The sequence below is a fragment of the Passer domesticus genome, chromosome 10 (genome assembly GCF_036417665.1).
Source record: "Passer domesticus isolate bPasDom1 chromosome 10, bPasDom1.hap1, whole genome shotgun sequence".
NCBI lineage: Eukaryota > Metazoa > Chordata > Aves > Passeriformes > Passeridae > Passer > Passer domesticus.
Genome location: NC_087483.1, coordinates 25,365,784 through 25,386,689, shown reverse-complemented (window position 1 = coordinate 25,386,689; position 20,906 = coordinate 25,365,784). Strand labels below are relative to the sequence as shown.

Below are 20,906 nucleotides of genomic sequence, written 5' to 3'. Positions count from 1 at the left end.
GCCCCATGTTTTGGTGTGATTAAATTTTCCTCCACAGCTGAGAATTGCTGAGCCAACCCCACATGCAGGTGGCTGCTAGCTGTGTGATGTGACAGAGCAGGTGTACGTGATAGAAATAGAAGATAAAAGTAGAAACAGTCAGCTACACAGCATTCCAGTATAAGGTATCCTTTAGTAACACTAAATCCAACACTGCTATTATAGGAATTGTGGCTAGAGACAACTGGGGTGAGGCAGTCAATTTGTGCATTAGTCTTTTACAACTAATAGTATCCAGAATACCAAAGATCAGTTCTAAGATGCTATAAAATGCTATGGAGCACTGGATTAAAGTAAGTAAAAGAGATCACCCTAAACACTCTTTATTGAGAAATAATGTAACACTCCTTGCTACATCCAAACGTCTATTCCTTCTGTCATACTTAACAACTTTTTTTTCCTTCTAGCTTTCAATAAATATATAAATGTCATTTGTGTTTTGCAGGACGTGCATTAGTACATAGTAAAATAAAGATATCTGGCAGTCCCTTGAGTTTTTTGCAGTTACATGTATACTGATGTATTCAAATACTTACCTCATTGTAAAAATTAAAAAAAAAATAAAAATCATCGTGTTGTGTACTTTAAAGGTCAAGGCAGTTTTCAAGACTTGGTGAGCACTGCTCAGTGTTCCCGTGTTTACAGCTGTGTACTCGAGGGTAGCGGTGCACAGGCTGTGCGGGCTCCAGCGCGCTCGGTCCTGCCGGGAGGTGGAGCCAGCACGGAATCCGCTGCCGCTTCGTTTCCTCCCTCTCCGCTCTCCCCCCTCCCTTTTTTCCCCCACCACCAATTTTCTGATCGATGCTGGGATTCAAGGAGTGAATCTCAGAACAGGAAGCAGGCGAAGACACTACAGAATACTGCAGAGGCTCCTTTGTTGCTTTTATGGGGAGGTTCTTTATTTCTTTCCTTTTTCATTTCAGTGAAATCAAGAGTTTACAAGCTTCTTTGCCCAGGAACCTGTACCTGCAGTAGAAGGAGCCTCTCATCATCTATCTACAAGTGTATGGATATTTCTTATGCTATGATTTTTAATCCTCTTTTAATCAGGTAAGACACCATTATATTTAATTAGAATGCTAAAAGCCAACAAATTCTAGCTGGTTTTTACCAAGATTCTTCTCTTGTGGTGCCACACCTAGTTTTCAATTAATATTAATAGAGCAAGAGGAGAGGAAATAATAGCCATCTTTGCCACTGCATGATTTTTCATAGCATTCAATCAGGTCTTAGCACAATAATGATAAATGATGTTGCTCTGTAGCTTTCTGGTCCTATGTTTTTTAAGCTTGCATGTTTGTGATAAGGATTATTTTTGAGTTTGTGTTTTCCATCTTAATTGTGGTAATTTGTTGCTGTTATTTTAAGGTGGTCATCCACAAGTGTTTTCTTTTTCTGTGGGAGGCTATATTGGTGCTGTATTCTGAATCCGAATTGGAGTGTGTTTTAAAGCACACAACTGCATCCCTGGGATTGCACAATTTTGATGCAGAGATGTACTGTTGCTTCTTTATAGCATTTTCAGTGTGAGGCTCTCTTTACTTCCTAAATTCATCTTTGTTTTTTCTGTGAGGCATAGGAGATTTATAGGATTCTCCCCTCCCTCATCTCCCAAAACAGCCTCTCCCTGATGGAAGACAGAATGGAGGACTTGTCTGTGACTAAACATGGTTTTGCACTGCTGCATATACCATATGAAGCACATCTGTTTTGTGACTTGTTTTTATATATAAGAATGAAATTTTTATTTTGAAACTTCATTCCATATTGCATGAGAGAGAAAAAATATTCCTTTCATTATTTTTTTAGAAGCATGATACCCACTGGGAGAGACAGCAGAATGACTCAGGAGGTGGGAAGCTCATGCAGCACCCCCTGACTCTTCTTTCAAACCTTCTGGTCTTTTTTCTACCTTCTCTGAATTACACCAATAATGGTTTTAGTTGGTAAAAACAACACAGAAATGCATTGACTTACAAAGTCATAGGTCAGAGAAGGGGCTCAATAACCAGTTTGTGAAAAAACAGAGAATGTGATGTGCAATCAGTTTTTTCCCCTGTTGCTTTCTATTATAGGGTGGTAAGTAGCACTTCATCAAAATTTTTACCTGTGTAAAGGCAAACTTTTTTCTTTTTGTGGTGATTAGTGAAGCAACAGAAAATTGCCTGTTGGGATTCAAATGCTTGATGCTGTGTTGGCTTTAGATGATTCCATAGATACAAGTGAAACATTAAGAAGGTTCATACACATTCTCGCCATCTCTGCAGGTTGCCTGCTTAGCTGCATTTTTCCGATCAATGTTTTCAATATGCATTATCTGGGCATGGCTGAGCCATTGCAATATCTGAAGGTCTCTTCACTAGATGGTAAAGGTTCCTTCATTATTGAACGGATCTGGAGAAATTATGAATGCTCATGTCCAAATGATCTGCAATTTCCTCTGGTGACAAATGCATTAAATAAATGATGCTCTCATATGTCTATAGGCCCCACTTCAACAACAAACAGACATGTCAATGGGATGACTCACATTCTCAATATTAGGCAAGTGGATAAATACCTGGCTCTGTTCTCTTGATTTTTAGACTGCACCAATTTTCAAAGAAAAAATATTTGTAATCACAGAAATTTTCCAGTGCTCATAAAATGCAGTTAGTAGGTCAAATGGTCTTATAGCTTCCAAGGTAATCTTTAGATGAACTCTTCTGTTTAAAAAAAATAAAAATAAAATCAATTGAGTTATCATAGCCCTTAAAGGAAAACATTGAAGTAGAATTCTTACAGATTTTTAATATATTTATTGTGAACATTAGGTCTTGGGAAACAGAGGCACATAAATGGCGGTAGCATATCAAAGCATGATCCAGATATATTTAATTAGGAATAAAGTTGGATATTTCTGAAGGAGTTCAAGCAAAACTTGACCCTAATAGAAAGCTGACTCCCCCTTAAGTATAGGGGCTATTAAAGCCTACTTGTTATTTTTGAATACTGAATTTCTGAAACTGAAGTGTACTTTGTACTCATATAAGCATCAGATCTCAACAGGAGAGACCAGTGTTCCCACCCTGCAGCAAGAGCAAGAGCCCAGCATCAGTTATGCTGCCAGGGCTGTTTCCTTGATTTCACCTCAGACCTGGATGAATAGATTGGTGTGGTCACTACCTCCCGCCCTGCTCCACCCCCAAGGAGCCCTAAAAACTCTCCCACCAAAGGGATGGAGAGGACACTGAAATCTAATATAGTCTATCTGTTTGACTCATACCTGGTAGCAAGAAATGCAACCATAATCCCGTTATGCACTCAGCTCTCAGCTGGAGCACAAAAAATCTCAAGCAAGATTTTTACTGTGTTGCTTCCAATGTTTTAAGACCACAGACATGATCCCACCAGCTTCTCCAAACCACAGTGGATCCTTTGTAGCTGCAGACCCTGGTTCTCCTGCACTCCCTCTGAGTGGAAGCAGCCTCCTGCCCATCAGAGTCCTCCTGTTCCTCTCTCTTTGCTCTCAGTCCCAGCTTGCCAAGCAGGCATCTGGAATCCCAGGGCCTCCTTTCTAGAGGCTTCCTGAAGTCACTCAAATAAATCCATTTCTTCTACCTTCTCTCATCTTGTGGACACCCACCAGCCTTAGAAATCCTGGGTGAGAAGACCTTTTTGCCAATGGTCACTTGTATCTTCTGTTCCTCTGTTACTGTGTTTGAAAGACGAACAATGTACCTCATTTCCCAGAGGTGGTAATAAGGACAGGCAAATGATGTTGTGAATTACTAAATTACTTAAGACCTTTTTTTTTAAAAGCTGAGGAAATAATAATTCTGTACTTAATGCATAATTGGGAATATATCCTGTAAAGTTTTATGACCAAAATACTGAGAGAGGACAATTTAAAGAAACATTGAATAACTATATTCACTCTCTTCAGTTCAAATTCCAAGTTGGCTACTTTAACTCTCTTATTTTTGCTTCTGAACCATTTTCTGACCCTTACCTCCAACTGAAGTCCAGAAGCTTCCCCTTTCTGCCTCTGACTGGTCTGGGACCAGCAGGAGGGCTTTGCTTCCTCTCCTGCTTTCAGTTCTGGGTGCCTCAGAAGTTCTCAGTATTAACTGTGCTGAAAGGGGCTGCTAATGTAGAAACACAGCCAACACATGGCAGCTCTCTAAGTATTTATTACAAGCTGCTAAGAAGCTTTTTCTGAGCAAATCTAAAAATTATTTTAGAGACCAGATTTCAATAAATTTAAACAGGAGCAACAAGACTCAAACTCATATATTGCCTGAGCAGCCTACTTGACACAATCCAGAATAAATAGATTGTGGCAAAAATTCTCAAAAAAAATGGCTGGGAATACATTTTAATGCTGCAGGATAACCACCATGCTTATTAAATAAACACAAAAACAGTTTTAAATCTTCCTATTAAAAAACCTACAACACAGATTCATCATTCTTGCCTGTTGTTTTTTAAACTTGTAGATTAGAGAAATAACACTGTCAAACCTTTTCCAATAAGCAGACTAAAAATGTACTTTTTCTATCTAATGGTGAAATTCTTGTTGTTATAAGAATTCAGACAGAAAGAGGATACATGAATCTGCATTGTGAAGTTGATATTTACTTTCTATTTTAATTGAAATAAATATTTCACCATTTATAGTGGCATTGAAGAAATAAATTAAGTATCAACAATTAATTTTGGCAAAGCTGAAAGCCTTATGATTCACATGATGGAAACACAAAGCAAACAAAACTCTGTCAGGTTGCCCATACTGTATGAAAAAAAAAAAAGTAAAATAAAAAAAAATTAGCAATAACTTCTTTTTATGTCTCTCGAGCTGAAGTTCAGTGGTTGTTCCATGTGAAGTTTTCTTAGGCTTTGTGCAGTTGTGATCTTTCTTGCTGCTTGATTCTTGGCTTGGTTTCCACTGATTTTGGCCAGATGAATAGTTGCAGCTAGTGCTAGTTGGTCCTCACCATCTTTCTGGAGGTCCTCACAGGTGGTTGCCATTTTGCATTAAAAATGCAAGCTTCTTTGACCAAGGGAATGAGGCTCATGTTCAATAAGATAATGGTTGCTCCGTGCAGGGTGCAGCTACCTTACCTGCACAAAGGGATGACACACAGCATGAGCAGGCATGCATTTTGAGATGATGGATGTCCAGGTTTTGAACGTACAGCAAGTGGGTTTCTGATGTGGATCTGTCATTTGAGAGAGGGTGCCTTCATTCTATGCCATAAGCTACTGATTGTCTGGTCTTAAATGGAGTTGTAAGATACAGCTTTTGAGTAATTCAGATGCCAAACCACCTGCTCTAGCCAAAATGTTGGGTACTGTTCAAGACTGCAGTAAAAAGCAGGATGGCAGCAGGTCCAGCCAGCCTCTAGCTTAGCACTTGGGTTTCAAAGGCAGCATTTGTGCTGTATGGAACTGTACAAGCCTGCCTGATTATTTTGGCCTTCTAACTTCTGACTCCATGGCTTTCTGGTCACTGATACTGAGCTAACTTAGTTAAAGCTGCAATGGTTCCCCATCTACCTCTGTCATTCCTCTCACAGCAGGGTGAGTATTGCTTTAGTTTAATTATTACCAGCAGGCTTTCAGAGTGGGGCAGAAACAGTCTTCCTATCTGAATTATACATAATTTTTCTTTTCTATACCATCTTCACCATGTCTCACCATCCTCAGTGTAACTGCAAAATCCTCCACAGACTTTGAACCCAATGTAGTTTTGTTTGATGATAAATGTAAATGACTCACTCTGAAATTAGAAGTCTGACTCAAGTTCTCTAAAGCAATACACTGTGTTCTAGACTCACCGTTTGTCTCAGTAGGATAACAGATATATTAGGAGCTGGATTCCATACATGTATACAAAATGGAGACAGATACATGCAAAAAAAATTGACAGTCTGTGATCTCAAGAAAAACAGTGGCCAGAGTTTCATGGATCATAAACTGTGGGGAGCGAGGTTAGAAACAAATGTCCTTTGCCTAGACACAGGGATTTGTAATTAACAATGAGTTCCATAAACAGGTACCAATATCTAAACAAACCATGTGCTTAAAGGCAAGTATATGGCAAATTTCTAGACAAGCACTATAATGAAACAAGGACTCTGCTCAGCATAATTGAAATTTGACAGCCTATCTCTAAGTATGCTAATTGTATTTTGTGTATAAGTAAACATTTGTACCAAAGGCAAACCATTGGAAAATCCTACTTGTTGGGCCACAAGGCAAGCTTTGTTAGATAAGTCTTCCCTCCTGGAAGTCTCTGGCAAAGTTATTTTAACTGGCACTGTAGCACACAAGGTTGTACCCAAAGAGTTTTAACAGGTGTATTTGTAGAGTGTGTGAGCTCCATGTGTTTTCTCCTTGCTGAAAGTCAATAATGCAACCATGGAAACTAAAAGATAAGTACTGACACCAGGCAGGATGAAAAAATCTTCCATCTGTAGTTGTGTTAACCTGAAAGCAGACATGGGGCAAACACTGCACAATTGTTTGCAGATTGAGGCTTTGGTGATGGCTGCACAAACACCCTGTGCGAATGCATTCACACAGGTTAGATTTTTCAGTGCAGAACCCGGTTTCCATTTTGTAAAATGGGTAGCACTACAAAAGTGTTGACAGTAAACAGCCTCCCAAGTACCACAATAATACTGCTGAAAAGTTCTCCTAGTGAAGCAATGAGAATATTCTTTGAAAATACTGGGTGCAGGTTGAGTTCTACTTTCATTTGGCTTCTGGCAAACACTAATATATGAAATGGAAAGCACCAAATTTTGCTCTCAGAAGCAATAGGAAGATGGAAACCTTTAAAATTATTAAGGAAGTAATTTTATTAGAAAGAAATATACAGTAAATGTTACTAGGCCACACTTAAGAGAGTAACTTTTCAACAGAATAATATTTTACATCTTGCAAAGAGTTTGCTTTTGTAGTTATGTTGGCTAAACATAAGCAAGAGTCATAACATTTTCAAGACTTCTTGTTTCAAAATTTTTAATGGTATTTTCAGTTATAATTAACATTTAAAGTGCTTCACAGCCTTTACATTTGTGACCGTATTTCTGCTTTTGCCAGATGAAATTTTTTGATCTTTCATTTGAAGCAAAGCTTTGGCCCTCAAAGCCCAGCCAAAGGCAGGCTACTCTCACACAGAGAAATCTGGTACTCTACTGTTATTCTTCAGGGGAAAAGAAATTGAACATAAGCCTCAGGGAATGATGATGATGATGATGACCTTTAATGTTATATGGGACACTTGGGTGTTATTACTCATGCTGATATCTTGCTCCATGGAGTGGCAGAGGCAGGGAACTCTGGAGAAGTGTTCTCCATTGCTGGGAAAGGGATTATATAGCTTTTCTCAGTATTGACCTCACTTCCAAATCAGTTCATGGATTCACACATTCTCAAAATAATCTGTCCTTAGTGAGAAAGATGAAGGATATGATGCAGAAATGGAGTGAGCTGGTGAGCTGGTATAAATATTGTGAGGATGGGCAAATGTGGTAAGAGGAAATATCATCTGCGAATTAAAGAGTGACTGATGGAAAAAATGCAGTCAAATGTAGGGTGGGGTAAAGAGAAATTTTAGAAGGGTATACAAATTGAGTTTATATGAAAAAAAGTTGAATACATTGTAAAGGAAGTATTGACTTGTGTATCCATGTTTCTGTATGGAAATAAGAAGTGTGCACAGCTACTGTGGCAAAACAGTCCTTGCAGTGGTTCAGATCCAAGTTGCAGGTGACGCTGTGAGCAAGGAATGCTTCTAAGAACTCTTTGGGGAGCTCCTGTATTTCCTCTAATCAGAACCTGTTTTGCTGGCTCAAACATAGTGGGAATGGAAAAACTCTCCTGAAGATGTTTTCAACATCTGCTCTGTTTTTTTATTCACACAAACCTACAAATGCAAATTGAGTATATAAAAAACCCCCATACACTTAGGAAATTATTCTGTACTGGAAAAAAAAATTATCAAACTCCATTGAACAAATTTCAGTAAATAGTCCAGTTACAATTGGCTGCAGTTTTATTTTAGCCTAGAATTTTGCAGATTATTGTCAGCAACCCTTTTTTTCCCCATAATTATAAAATATAATGAACAAGCCTCCACTCTTTTTAAAATAAAGTTACCTTGAAACTGAATCTGCATTTTTAAAGAAAGTGACTGAATTTTAAAGCTGTTAATTGTTTTCTCCCTCTTATGAAAACAATCAGGAGCTATAAAAAATTAGTTTTGGGCAGATATATGATGTAAGTATTCAACTTTCCATTTCTGGCACATTTCCATACTTCTGTGGAACTTCTCCTTTTTTTTGTAACATCACTACCCAGGAAAGTGATGTCCAAGTATGAAACAAGGCACCCATGTTATTGCATTAATACTTTGCCATAAGGTAACTTACTAAGGGTTTCTCATGAATTTGGTGTGTTTCAGCTGAGACTCTTTAAATCAGGGGACTGGTATAATCCACACTGGGCAGAATGTCAGAGTAAGCACTCCTAACCATTCCCTCTGATCCTGCACTTACGAATCTGCATTGCTCCCTCAGGCCTTTCAAGTTTCTTGATGGAATAGTGATACTACCTTCCTGCTCTTACTTAACTGCATGTGTTGGCCATAGGCACTTTGTCCCTCAGCATAAATTGATCCATAAAGATGTTTTCATAGTGTTCAGAATGTTTTCAGTTTATGTCTTGATATGACAGGTTTTGAGAACACTATAAAAGGCAAAGAGAAACTGGGCCTGGCAAACTGTTTCAGGATTTTTTTAATGGCATTTCTATTTAATTGTGGGCCAATTAACTACTCTGTTTCCTTTCAGAGCAAAAAAAAAATCTTCTAAATTTAATAGAGACTTGTTTAATGCTTTTTAATGTTATATATCTGACTGAGCTTTTCATTACCCAGGGAAACAAGTGTGCTGGTCAGGTCACTGGGGAGTAGTGATGATATTTGCTCTCTGCCTTTGCATGGGAAATGGAAGGGATGAAGGTGCAGCTCTAAAGCTTTCTAACAGTTTCTCTATGTTGGTCTGGGAAATCCTATATAACCATTTGGCTGTGTTCTGCACAAATCAACAATACTATTACTCATCATAGGGTCTAATTTCATGCTGTTTGGTTTAATTTTTCCCTTTTGGTTGCCAAATTTTGACTATACATCCAGTTTTATGTGTTTCCCACTGATGACATCTTCATTTAAAATACATAGTTACTCAGCTGTAGAGATGCCTGTAGTGTGAAGCTTTGGACAGTTGGCAGAACTGTAATACATGGTAACTATTAAAATTACAGTAATTAATACATATTGTTGTGTACTACAGCGGGAATATTCAATTTTCCCCCTGTCTCTGTCAAGGTGTATCAGAATGCAGACCCCATATATTTTCATATGTCATTCTGGTTCCCAAACCACACGTAGTTCTGCTTCTTAAAACACAAAATGAGAACCGGTGGTACAATGGTAATAGGTGCAAAATAAGTGGCTGATATTTAGTAAGGAGGTGTGGAAGTAAAAGGATCTACTAACTATTTCACACTTTCAGAAATCACATTAAAAGTATGCTAGTAAGTGGCAGAATCAAGGAATCAGTTGTGGAAAACTGAATTAAGTCTGTCTTTACAGTCTAGAAATCACACATCTGGTTTGTAGCCACCTGTGAAAACACCAGTTTAGACTGAATTGCCTGCCATCAGGCAGGACTGAGTACTCATCTCTTACCCCTTCTAGTCAGTCCAGAGAGGCAGGCACTTCTACGGCACAACTTGCCTCATCTTAAGGTAGATTACTGAAATAGGTCGGAAGAATTGCCTTTTACAAGACCTATTTTTCTCCAGAAGTATGAAAGGAGTTCAGATTGGCTTAGATGCAGATGCCAATAGAAACAGGCATCTGATGCCAGAGAAAGCAAACCCTACCTGTGGCATGGCCACTTCTCCAAGACAGCATACAGACCCTGCATGAAGAACATAGAGTTATCATCCTTCTTTTCCCCTTCCCACTAGTCTCTTTTCCTGATCCCTGTGCAGCACCAGCGAATCAAGGCAGTCTCCTCCAAAACAAGTCTCACTGCTTTTAAGAGCTCATCCATATTGTATACTACATCAGACAGTGAACGTTGCACTGCAGTATCTACTGACAAATGCACCAAAACTAAAGCAGACCTCAATTCTATGCTGTCATTTCAGTCCTTCTTCCTACAGTAATAGGGGCTTTTTATGGGCGTGTTGGTACACAATTTTAGGGAGACCATGTTGATACACATATGAATGGGTTATTGAACACAGGTTCACACATACTTCACAGAGCTCCTGTCACATCTATAAATTCATTTTCACATATTTTTGTCCATCCTTCCAATTAATTCCAGTTCAGTTATCTCAGGTTTTTATTCTCTCTCGTCCCAATCCTCCCCAGCTTTTTTGCTTTCTCCTGTCTCTGCTTTCCTCATTATACTGCCTCCTCTCCTGCTTCTGTTCTCCACCTGGTCTCCTTTGTATTAAAATTGATCAACCTAGATAAGCTTCTTGATCATAATAATCTACAAGTCTTTGAGTTTTTCACGTCTCTGCAACCAGCCTGCAGGATTACTGCAGCCAATTTTGAGACATTTGCTTTATCCAGGCAGACAGTTCTTACACGTATCATTTCCCTGGAGGTTTCTTATGCCGCCAGCCTTCAGTCTGAGATATGTTTCCCTTTTCTCCTAAATGCCCCCTTTTCCTTCTATATTTCCTTCTGGGTTTTTATGGGTTTTTTCCTTGTTCGTTTGGTTTGGTTTCTTTAATAAAGAACATACAAAAAGATCTAGAACAAAAAGATTAAAGCATTCCCACTCCTGGGTCAGCAGAGTCCACAAAGACAGACTTCAGTTGAAGGAAAATGCCCTCAGATAGACAATGAAACATTAACAGAAAAATACATTATCTCTGTAATTCACACTTTTAAATCTCTGGGGTGCTCTTTCAAATACATGCAAACTAATTTTTCCAAAATGTCCAACTCTAGGCAAGTATTGTAGGTATTATTCCAAAAGCAAAAGTCCCAAATTCAGAATGTGACTTATTCATGCTTTGAAAATTGGCAACTATAAACTGTTAAGGGTAAATACATATACATAGCCTTTTTCTTAGAAATAGTTTCATTTGAGTTGAAGCTTCCCTCCAAAAATTGGTCTGAGGCAAAACCATAAAATTTTAGCCCCAGCACTTCAAGTTTGGCATAACTGAGCAAGGGGAGAAGAAGAAAAAAATAAAAGGAAAACTGGATAGGTCAATGTCAAGTATCTCAGTAATAAACAGTACCATCAGCCCCAACTGCAACTAGCATGAGACATCACAACTTGTAACCAGTAGCTGGCTTGGACCCATCTGCACTCTGTCCCTAAGGATACAGTAAGAACTGCTAACCACAAACCATCATAAGACTAAAAGAATATTTAAAAGTAAATATAGGACCTCATCTGTGACTTAATTTCTAGAATCACTGAAACCACTTTGCTTCTAGTTTATTTGAAGTGGCACTTTACTGAAACAAAGCCAACTCTTCTGTTCCAGTGGCAAAGGGAATCTGGTGGGGACCATGAATGAGAAAGGAAGTTGTGCTGTGCAGTTGTGCTTTTTTGTAGTTGTGCTTTTTTGTGCGTGTGATTCTATCTCCTTCAGAGACCTTGATGTTTCCAGGTGCAGCTACATAGTAGGAGCATGAGTAGTGCTTATGAGGAAACATTTTGTGGCATCCTGCCCTTGAAGGTTGACAGATATCCAGGGAGTTAATGCTTCTTTCAAGCTGCATTAACTCCTGCAGGAGCCCCTTGGCAGCTGGTGCTGTGCAGCTGCAGGGAGCCTGTCAGCGTCAGTACAGTTCCCGGGGGAGAAATTCTCATCTGTTATCCGTGGAGATATTTGTTTTCCCCGTGTGGGATGGTCCTCATGCTTTCTGTGCCTATTGTGCTTTGGGGTTGGAAGTTTCTCAAGAGGCAGTTTGGTTTGTCACTAGTCAGCTATCTTTGCAAACGCAAGCCTATTTGGAAAATGCTCCGTTCAGATCCAGGTTCTCTTTAATTTGTAAAGTTACAAATTGGACATGTACACCCTCACATCCTCCCACATTCACAAAGTTAAAACCCAGGGGTTTTGGCATGTAGTGGATGAGGTTAATTTTTAATCAAAAATATACCAACAGCTTGAAATGAGTGGAGATGATGTAAAAACTGTCCCAGCACCCCACTCCCCAGGTCCGTTTCTATGGTTTTACAGTCACTGTTTCCTATTTAAAAAAGCCCCACAACACACCCGCCCACCCGGAGCAGGGGAATTGGCTGGCTGCAGGCAGTAGGCAGCATGGCTGACTGTATCCAATGCAGACGGTACACAAATCTGACTGAAGGAGGGATGGTGATCCCCCGGTTTCTTCCCGCCCTGATGGTAAAGCCTGAATTTGGCTCCATCGCTGCTTAGCTCGGCTCTTGGGACAGCGGGAAGGGACCTCGCCCGGCGGGGCTCCGCTGTCCCTCGCCGGTGGCCCTGAAGGGCGGGTTCTCCTCAGCAACCCCCGCCACTTCTGCCTCTCCCTCTCCTGCCGTTATCTGCCCTAAACACCCGCTCCTTCCCGCCCCTCCAGCTGCTCCCGTGTGAGCGGCCCGGCTGAAGCTGCCGGGGGCAGCTGTCCCTCCGCAACAGGCCGTGTGCCCGAGGGGGCCTTGCGGGAGTCTGCGGGCCCGCGGGTGCGGCGCTCCCCCCGCGCAGCGCGGTGCCGCAGCCGCCGGACCGGTTGCTTGGCAACCTCCCCTGGGCGCCGCGCCATTGCGGAGCCCGGCCGCTCCCCGACCGCCTCCCCGGCCGCCTTTTCACTGGGCCCTGGCGCTTCCAGCGACACCGGGCCGCCCCTCTCCCCTCGCTGTGCCCACGGCGGGTGCCGAGGCCCAGGGCGGCGGCTCGGCTGCCGCACCTGCGGCGCGGGCCGGGCCGGGCGGCGGCGGCCGGCGGGCTCCGCCCTGCTTCCCCTGCCTCACTCCCCCGCCTTCTTGCCGCCTGCTCCCGGCTCGCCGCAGCGCCCGCCCTGCCGGCGCTGCCAGGTTACGGGGAGCGGGTGGGAATGTTTTGCGTGGAAGTGGAAGCTGCTGGCAGCAGCTCATGGAGAGGGAGGGCTCGGTCCGTGCCCCTTTGTCCCTGGCTTGAGGGAAGCTTCGCCCGGCTTCCCTGTCGGAGCCGGACCTGGGCTTACGTAAGCGATAACTGATAGGGCTTATTCATAGGTTGTGTTTGCAGCAGACTACAGTAAGAGGCTATAAAAGTAGAATCAGAGAGTATGCCCCACAATAATTTGTCAGTAGGTTCAGAATAATGATTTATGTTGTTCATCCAAAACTTCTGGACAGATGTTCAGCGGATGTTAGAATCTCCCATCTACCTGGTGCCTTATATCCGAAGGATATAAATTAGATACGAATTTTCTGTAGCCACACTGTAGTTCAGATTAATTGGAGATTTCATTCTAAATATCTTTGCATAATGCCCATACTGGGAATGCTAAATTCTGTGTTCTGGTTTGTCGGAAAAGAAATCACAGCATGTTTTATTAACAGCATAAGTAGTCAGCACATTCTCCTATTCTGGCAGCTGGAAATATCTAGCTCATCCCATACATATGGCACTTCTGTTATCATTACATCTTTGAATTGTATATTCACTCTCCCCACACAAACACACTAAAAATGGATATATCTCGAGCCTGACACTTACAGAAGACTCTTCTTGTGGGGATAGCTTCTCACGATGTGTATCAGAGCAAAGATTGATTTGAAGAAGAGCCCACTGAAGCTAGATAGCTGAAAGGCCATAATCACTTAATCAGCTTCATTAGGGACTTGGTGAATACTTTTGCGTTTTCTTCCCACATTGCTGTTCGATTTCCCTTTTTTGTCAAGGGAAATTTGAACTGTTGTTTCTGTTGTTTTGAACCTGTCTTGGATTTACATCAGCCTTGTTTTTTCCCTGTGATCAAGGAGCACTGGAGGAGATCATTATAGTCTGGCAGAAAGCTTATCTCACTGTATTAAATAAAAAAAGTTGAAGAATGGTATTTTCATCAAGTGAAAAATCCAGATTGTCTAATACTAGAAAGAAGGATTTAAGGGCCTCTCATCTGGAAAGAAATGTAGCTTTTTTTTGTTCGTGCATTGACATTTGATTGAAAATCAGCAACTTTTCAAAGGCCATTTCTAATAAAAGAGGAGAATGGATTAACTTCAACAAATGCAAATCATTACCAATTATTGGTTAACAGTAATTAAAATAACAATTAACTGATTATTACCAATGTTTTTTTCATAACACTTTAGAGTACATCTTGCCAGAGACCTATGGACAATTTCCTGAAATAAGTTTTAAAGAGAGTAAGAAAATTTATTTGAAGGACCCCCCCAAACTTTCCTAATATGGATCTTTGTAGATCTGTTTTCACATTATATGATCCTTGCTGCAATGTTTTTCTTAAAATGCTGTCCTGATGTTCTTGTTGAAAGGAAACTGATGATCCTGGTCACTTTCTGATCTTGGAAGAGCAATCCTAAGGCTGCTGTAACTGAATGGTAGCCTAATTTGATCCTTAGATTTGCTAGCATTTAGACATTTTAATGACACTTTTTGCCTTTTTATTCTACTTATACTGGGTTCTACACCAGGTACAGAATCTGTGCCAATATTTGTTAGGGCCCTGTTCTGCTCCATTGTTCAAGCTCTGGAGATCCATTCATTCATACTCTGGTGCCTTAAGCCTTTTGAGCTTGCACTGAGGTGAAGCACTACAATCTGGAAGACACTGAAGGTAGTCAGCTAGTCCTTTTCACTCTGAGAGGACATCTCGAGACATTAAGACTCCTAATTCCTTTTCTTAAGTGCGACGGATCTTTGATCTTTCTGAAATCTGCCCAGTTATTTACAGTTTTCAGCCAGACTACTGGGCTGATCTGGCTAAAATGCAGAGGTGCAGAAATGCTCAGGCCAACACGGTGGGAAATGAGCAGGGTAAGAGTGGGTGGAAAATGTGTCTGTCCTTTGTGACAGAACTATCTCATATTGGCTTAAGGTTTCAAGTAACTGCATTTTCAAAGGTGACTTGCTAGTTATACATCCATCTAAAATGTTGGAAAATGTGTAGGAAGCTGTGTTTTAATATAGCTCTTGTAAGAGCCATTTGGAAAGATTTGTTTTGCAGGAACACGTACTGTTCAAAGTGCACAGTTCAGTACATCAGTATTGTATGAAGGGACCTCTGTCTCAGCTGTGGCTACTGAACAGACAGTGGAGCATTGTATGAGACACACAAACCTCAGGCACAGGAGAACTGATGTTTATTTGCTGTCTAATTTCAGCAGTGGAGCAGTGAAAACATAAATATTAGCAGAGGTACTTCACCAGCTGTAAACCTTCCACCTTCCAACAGGGCAATCCCATGTTATGCAATCTTTCATGCAGTTCTGTGGAGTGCTGACAGCTTCCTTTAGGCCTGGGGACAAACATAACAGATGAAGCAGCACAAAACAATGAGAAACCTATACTTAATAAGACCCTAAAACAGTTAAGGCCCGTTACAAGTTTCTTGATTCTTATCCTGATCAGTTTTGCTACTCACACTCACCACTGATCTTTTTCTTCCGAGGTCTAGCTTTTCTTGAAGTCCTTGAAAGATTGTTATATGTCTTCTCTGTTAATTCCCTTTTTTCATTGGTAAAAAGTTTTCCTAACAAACCCTCTTGCTGCAGTTTAACGCCACAACCTCTTTACCTGTATGTTAGATAAAAAGAAAACAAATTCCTTTCCTTCCTCGGAAGAGCTTTTTCGACATGTAAAGACAGTCATTGTGTCTTCAATCGACCTTTTCAATGTAAAATTAATACAGAAAGAGCTCAAATCTTACATTTCCCTGGGATCTTCCAGATATAGGATCTCTTGGATCCTACATTTCCTTGGATGTTTTATTTCTGTGGTCTGAATTCTTTCCATATTGTCGAAGTATAAAATGTAGAACTTCTATTTCTTCAATTGCAGCACATTTTGAGCCCATTTTGTTGCTTGTCAGGACATTTTAAAGCCTAATAATATCCTCCCAGCTTACTTGTAGCCCTCCCAGTGTCATGTCATCTCAAAGCTAGCAAACATGTTTTTCTGTCGCCTAGATCATCATGATTAATTTAGTAGTGTAGTAAGAATTGTAACTGTCATGGGGGAAAGAGGTGACAGAAATTATTTAAATTCAATGTATGGATACTATTTACAAGGAGAAAAAGCTCTGCTTAGGTCTCTTTTGCTCTTTCAATTAAAATATTGTTTTATTTTAGAGCATAAAATTAATGGTATTGGGTTGTTTAAGATTAAAGGTCTTAGTGTAGTATTAACATGTTTTGCAAACTACAGGAATTTTCACAGTAACCTACACTTTGGTCAAAGTTGTTTGCCACTGTTTTAATTTTGGGACAGATTTTATTTAATTTATTGTTTCAGCAAAGAAATGGAAATATGCCAATGCAATTTGCTCATATCACAAAGTTGTAAGGCGTTGTCAAAGACTGAGCAAGCTATTATACAGAAAGGACTAGATGAGCTTGATGACTGCTGTTAGTGGAACAAGATGAAATTCAGAACTATAAATGAAAAGTCATGCAATTAGGGACAATCTAATATAGTACAGGGACACACAGCTGGAGAGTAAAACGATCACAGAACCACAGAGAATGATGGCCAGTTGCCAGTTGTGCATTTTAATGCTTTGCCATTGAACAAAGACAGTTTTTTACACATTTCTGAGGAAAAACTGGTAATCTATTTTCTTTCTAATTTTATTAATCAGGATTGTCTGTAAATGAAGGTTCTTAGGATGTCAGGAAAAGATTTGGAGGTTTCTCCTGCTCTGTCCTGTCAAAAATCATTCACCCTCATGTGGAGTTTCTTTACGTATGACACTGAACACTTCTTCATCTCTACCCTCTCTGTGGGCCTTGTGTTTTACCAGATGAGTAAATGACAAGGTCCATTTCAAGCTTTCACACATGCCACAGTAGAGGGAAGATGGATACCGTCAGTGATAAAATTGTTCATAAAATGTACCCATGGCTGTAGGTGGGAAGCTAGACAGCAGTTGGAATGACTTATTACCAGAATTGCTATTCTTATTTCATGTTTATGTTTTAGGCAAGTTTTTTACCATGTTCACACAATAATTCTTAAACATAGGCTATGTTGAATTGGGTTTTCATTGATATTTGCTATGATTTAATAATTTTCCCTTTCTCTATCTAATAATTTTATCTGTTAGATTTACTATAGCTATGTGTGGTATCTAATATATTGTAAGGATTGTTACAAGCTTCTCTAGATGTATTAATTGCTGTTGTCTCCTTTTTAGAAATATATATATTTTTCTTTTAGACTGCAAAGCTGATATTGCATTTCCTGTGTAATCTGTCTCTCCAAAATACTTGTTCATTTTTCCTTACAGCCTCCTAGTAAGACTGTAGACCCAAGCCTCTAAGGCAATGGGATGCAATGTCCCATGGCTATTTCCTTTTTGTCTTCTCTTTTCGCTGTCCTTCCTCACACTGTGTATCACTGGTGGAAATCAAAATGAGATCTCTGGTAATTTCAGACTCTTACAATAAGAAACAAATAATCAGATGCTTTCATTTAATATACTATTAATGGAAGAATGAGGTGCCTTTCCCATATTGCGTGAATTAGCACAGCTTTTCAGGTACTTGGTTTACTGTAACATTTGTACATACGCTGTTGCCTATCATAAATAAATAAATAAATAATCAAATTGCTCTTGTAGTTAGAAGCTCCTCTACTCCTCCTGTGGATCTGTGCTGCTTCACAATCCTCTTATTCTGAGACTTCAGAACAGCCCCAAGTAAACTGTAGTCCTAATTAGAGCCAGCCAGAAGTTTTCATCCAAAGCTTTTTAACCAAAAAAATTGGTTACATGGAATTATTTGTAAACTTATTCTTGATTTTCTTTTTCTTTGCATAATCTGTGAAAATAGAAAACCCTATTGAATTAAACACTTTTCTAAAAATGCTTTTAACATTATTTTAAAATATTGTGTAATGTTTAAATGAATCAAACCCAAACTGATACTTTTGATGTGGTTCAATTATAATTATCATTTGGCACATCTTGCCTTAATTGTCTTAGTTGCTGAAAATTTCAAAAACTTATTTTGACCAAGTCAAACTCTTCATTATCTCACCACAATTACAAAAAGGACAAAATTATCAATATTTTCCCCTCTCTTCACTGTCTGTTTTTCAAAGCCACAGTTTCTTCAGCCACTCCATTAATTCCTTCTCCAATGTCTCTCACTTTAGACTAACCTTTTGCTTTTTACTACTTTCCATACCTTTTTTTTTATCCTCTTCGTGGTTGAAGGAAAGGAGACGGCAGAGAGTAAATGACTGCCGGAAGATCTGAACGTACAGATACGGCAATGTGTCTTGCTTGAAAAGTTTGGAAGAGATTTGTGTTTGTGTGAAAGAAGAATGGAAAGGCAGAAGGTTGAATGGGAGGTAGGAGAGAGATAAAAAAGTTTTATTGGTGCAGCAGGAGGAAAAAGTATGAAAATTGGTAAGCATGGAAAATACAGAGCAAGCAGAAGAGTGGAAAGAAGTAGGATGGTGTTTTGGTGGAGTGGGGCCCCAAGGAGGTGTTTTACTGATTTGCTACAGAGAGTGGCTTACAGTGCTCCCAACCACCTGCTGCAGCAGGGAGCAAGAATAGATGGATTCTGTATAGGAACTTGCTGCTGCAGTGAACACTCAGAAGTGCCCTCCTTCCCTCCCTTTGCTGGACAATCCACATTTAGAAAGAATGCACAGTAAACATATTGTATGCATTTATTTTAGAACATTTACACAACCTGTAGTTTAAAATAATCCAGACTGCTGATAACACAGTTTCAGCAATTGCTTAGGTTGTACTCTGTCTGTGTAACCTCCATTTTTTGATTTCTCTTACTTTGCTATCCCTCCTACTTTCTTTCTTTCTTTCTCACCTTCACAGTTTTAACAGCTATGGTCACATCAGTAGCTGCTATGTATTCAAAAGAATTTTTGAGAATCTTGAGACTTGACTGGTTATATAAAATCATATATTTTAGTCCAAGAGTCTCAGTTTAAGGAAGTGTTCAAGCATGCAAAAATTCTTTACCATTTCTGAGAAGAATTTATGAGTATATATCAGTACCATCTACTGGCAATAAGAGTTACAGCACTTAGTAGGCTCACACAGGAAATGCCAGACTTTACTTCAATAACCAGGATCCTTCAGCAGGAAGTTAGGTGTGGTCTGTAAAAGGAGAATTTAAAAAAATAGAAGAAGAAAGGAAAAAAAAAAAAAAAGGATAAGGCATGATGGAATTTTAACTGCAGTCTTCCCTGGTGCCATTCCAAACCCACATAACTGCAAGATTCTTCACTGGTAATGAATTTTTAATTGTTTCCTGCAGTATTAAAACAGAATTATGCTTTTTCTTTTTCTTTTTTTTTTTTTTCCTTCCGTAATTAGAAATAAAATCTAACAGGATTCTGCTGTAGGACCATTTTCATTTTCCTAATGAACCTTTCTGCTGCTGGTAGTCAGTGCAGCTCCCAGCAGCAGTTTGGTACAGACTGTACATGACAGAATGCACCAGGTGCATTTGCCTGCAGTGGAAGAGCATGCTCACAGGGAGACCTGCAGGAGTTGGGATGTGTGTGGATTGTGTAGGTGTAAGTGGCTGTGTGCATATGGTTGAAAAGGAGGAGAAAGCATCATGTTGCAGCTTATTTAACAGCCTTCAAAAATATTAATTTGTTGCGGCTGTGCCGGAGTATGTGTGCTAAGTGAGACAGTAAAATAGGATCAGGCTGATTGTATTCAAACTTTTGTATAATTTTAATCTGATTATTGTTTCTGGGTATATTGTCTTACTCAGAATTTGTTATTTTATTGCATTTGCTGTATTTTTAATGTGCTTACTCAGAAGGATGCTTGAGAAAAATTCTTGTAGGCTACAGCAGATAGCCTGTTTGCAATTTCAGATCAAAGTATTTGCATTGGGAATATTTTCCACTGTTCTTTTTAACTGAACTGCCTGGAGACATTTAAAAGAGATGGTCCTGCTCTTGGTGAAATTTATGAAATATATACACAATTGATATGATCTCAGACATAAAAGATCTAAGTGCAGGTTGTAATGATTAAAAATCGGTTTTGTTTAATTCAGCAATTCTTCCAGTGCACAGTGTGTTGCCAGGCAGGGGATCTGAATACAGGTGCTTACGCCTGAACCTTGTTTCCTGAGCTGGCAGTTCAGCAAAGGCAGCAGATTTGTACTCGAAGAGAAGGAGCATTTATATTGCTTTCAACTGATCCTTCTGGCCCTACATGGCAATAGTGGATTCTAAGAGTCATTTCTGGTCCATATAGGAGGGAGGACTGATCCAAGATGCAGCTTTCAAGGTAATAAGGAGCTACATTGTCTGGAGTCTCACTCAACACTGAACCAAATACTTCAGAACTGTTGATTCCTAACACTGAATGTAGTGGAAAATATCTCCTACTCTATTCATAGGAATGGATAACAGTACTCTTGATAAAGGCAAAATATGTTATTGTATTGTATGTGACTTTTTTATCAGCCTGTAGAATTGACAATCTATTGGTGCAAGTACTGCAAGTACTAAATGAATTTTAAACTAAATGCTTTAAGAATTGATACCTCTGAGACCACTCTAAGAGGCAAGCTGCAAAGGAAAATGACTTGTCTTGAAATAAAAACAAATTTAAAAATTCATTTCACGGCAGCCTCCTT

General features: G+C 39.6%; 1 protein-coding gene across 4 annotated transcripts in view; it reads left to right on the top strand.

The window, feature by feature from the left end:
- Positions 1 to 807: 807 nt before the first annotated feature.
- The window catches only part of SCN2A (sodium voltage-gated channel alpha subunit 2), a 74,898-nt gene continuing 54,799 nt past the window's right edge, over positions 808 to 20,906 (top strand). For all 4 annotated transcript variants that reach the window (XM_064434640.1, XM_064434637.1, XM_064434638.1 and 1 more), the window contains exon 1: positions 808 to 1,089. The gene's annotated coding sequence lies outside the window, so the exon portion shown is untranslated. The remainder of the gene's footprint in view (positions 1,090 to 20,906) is intronic.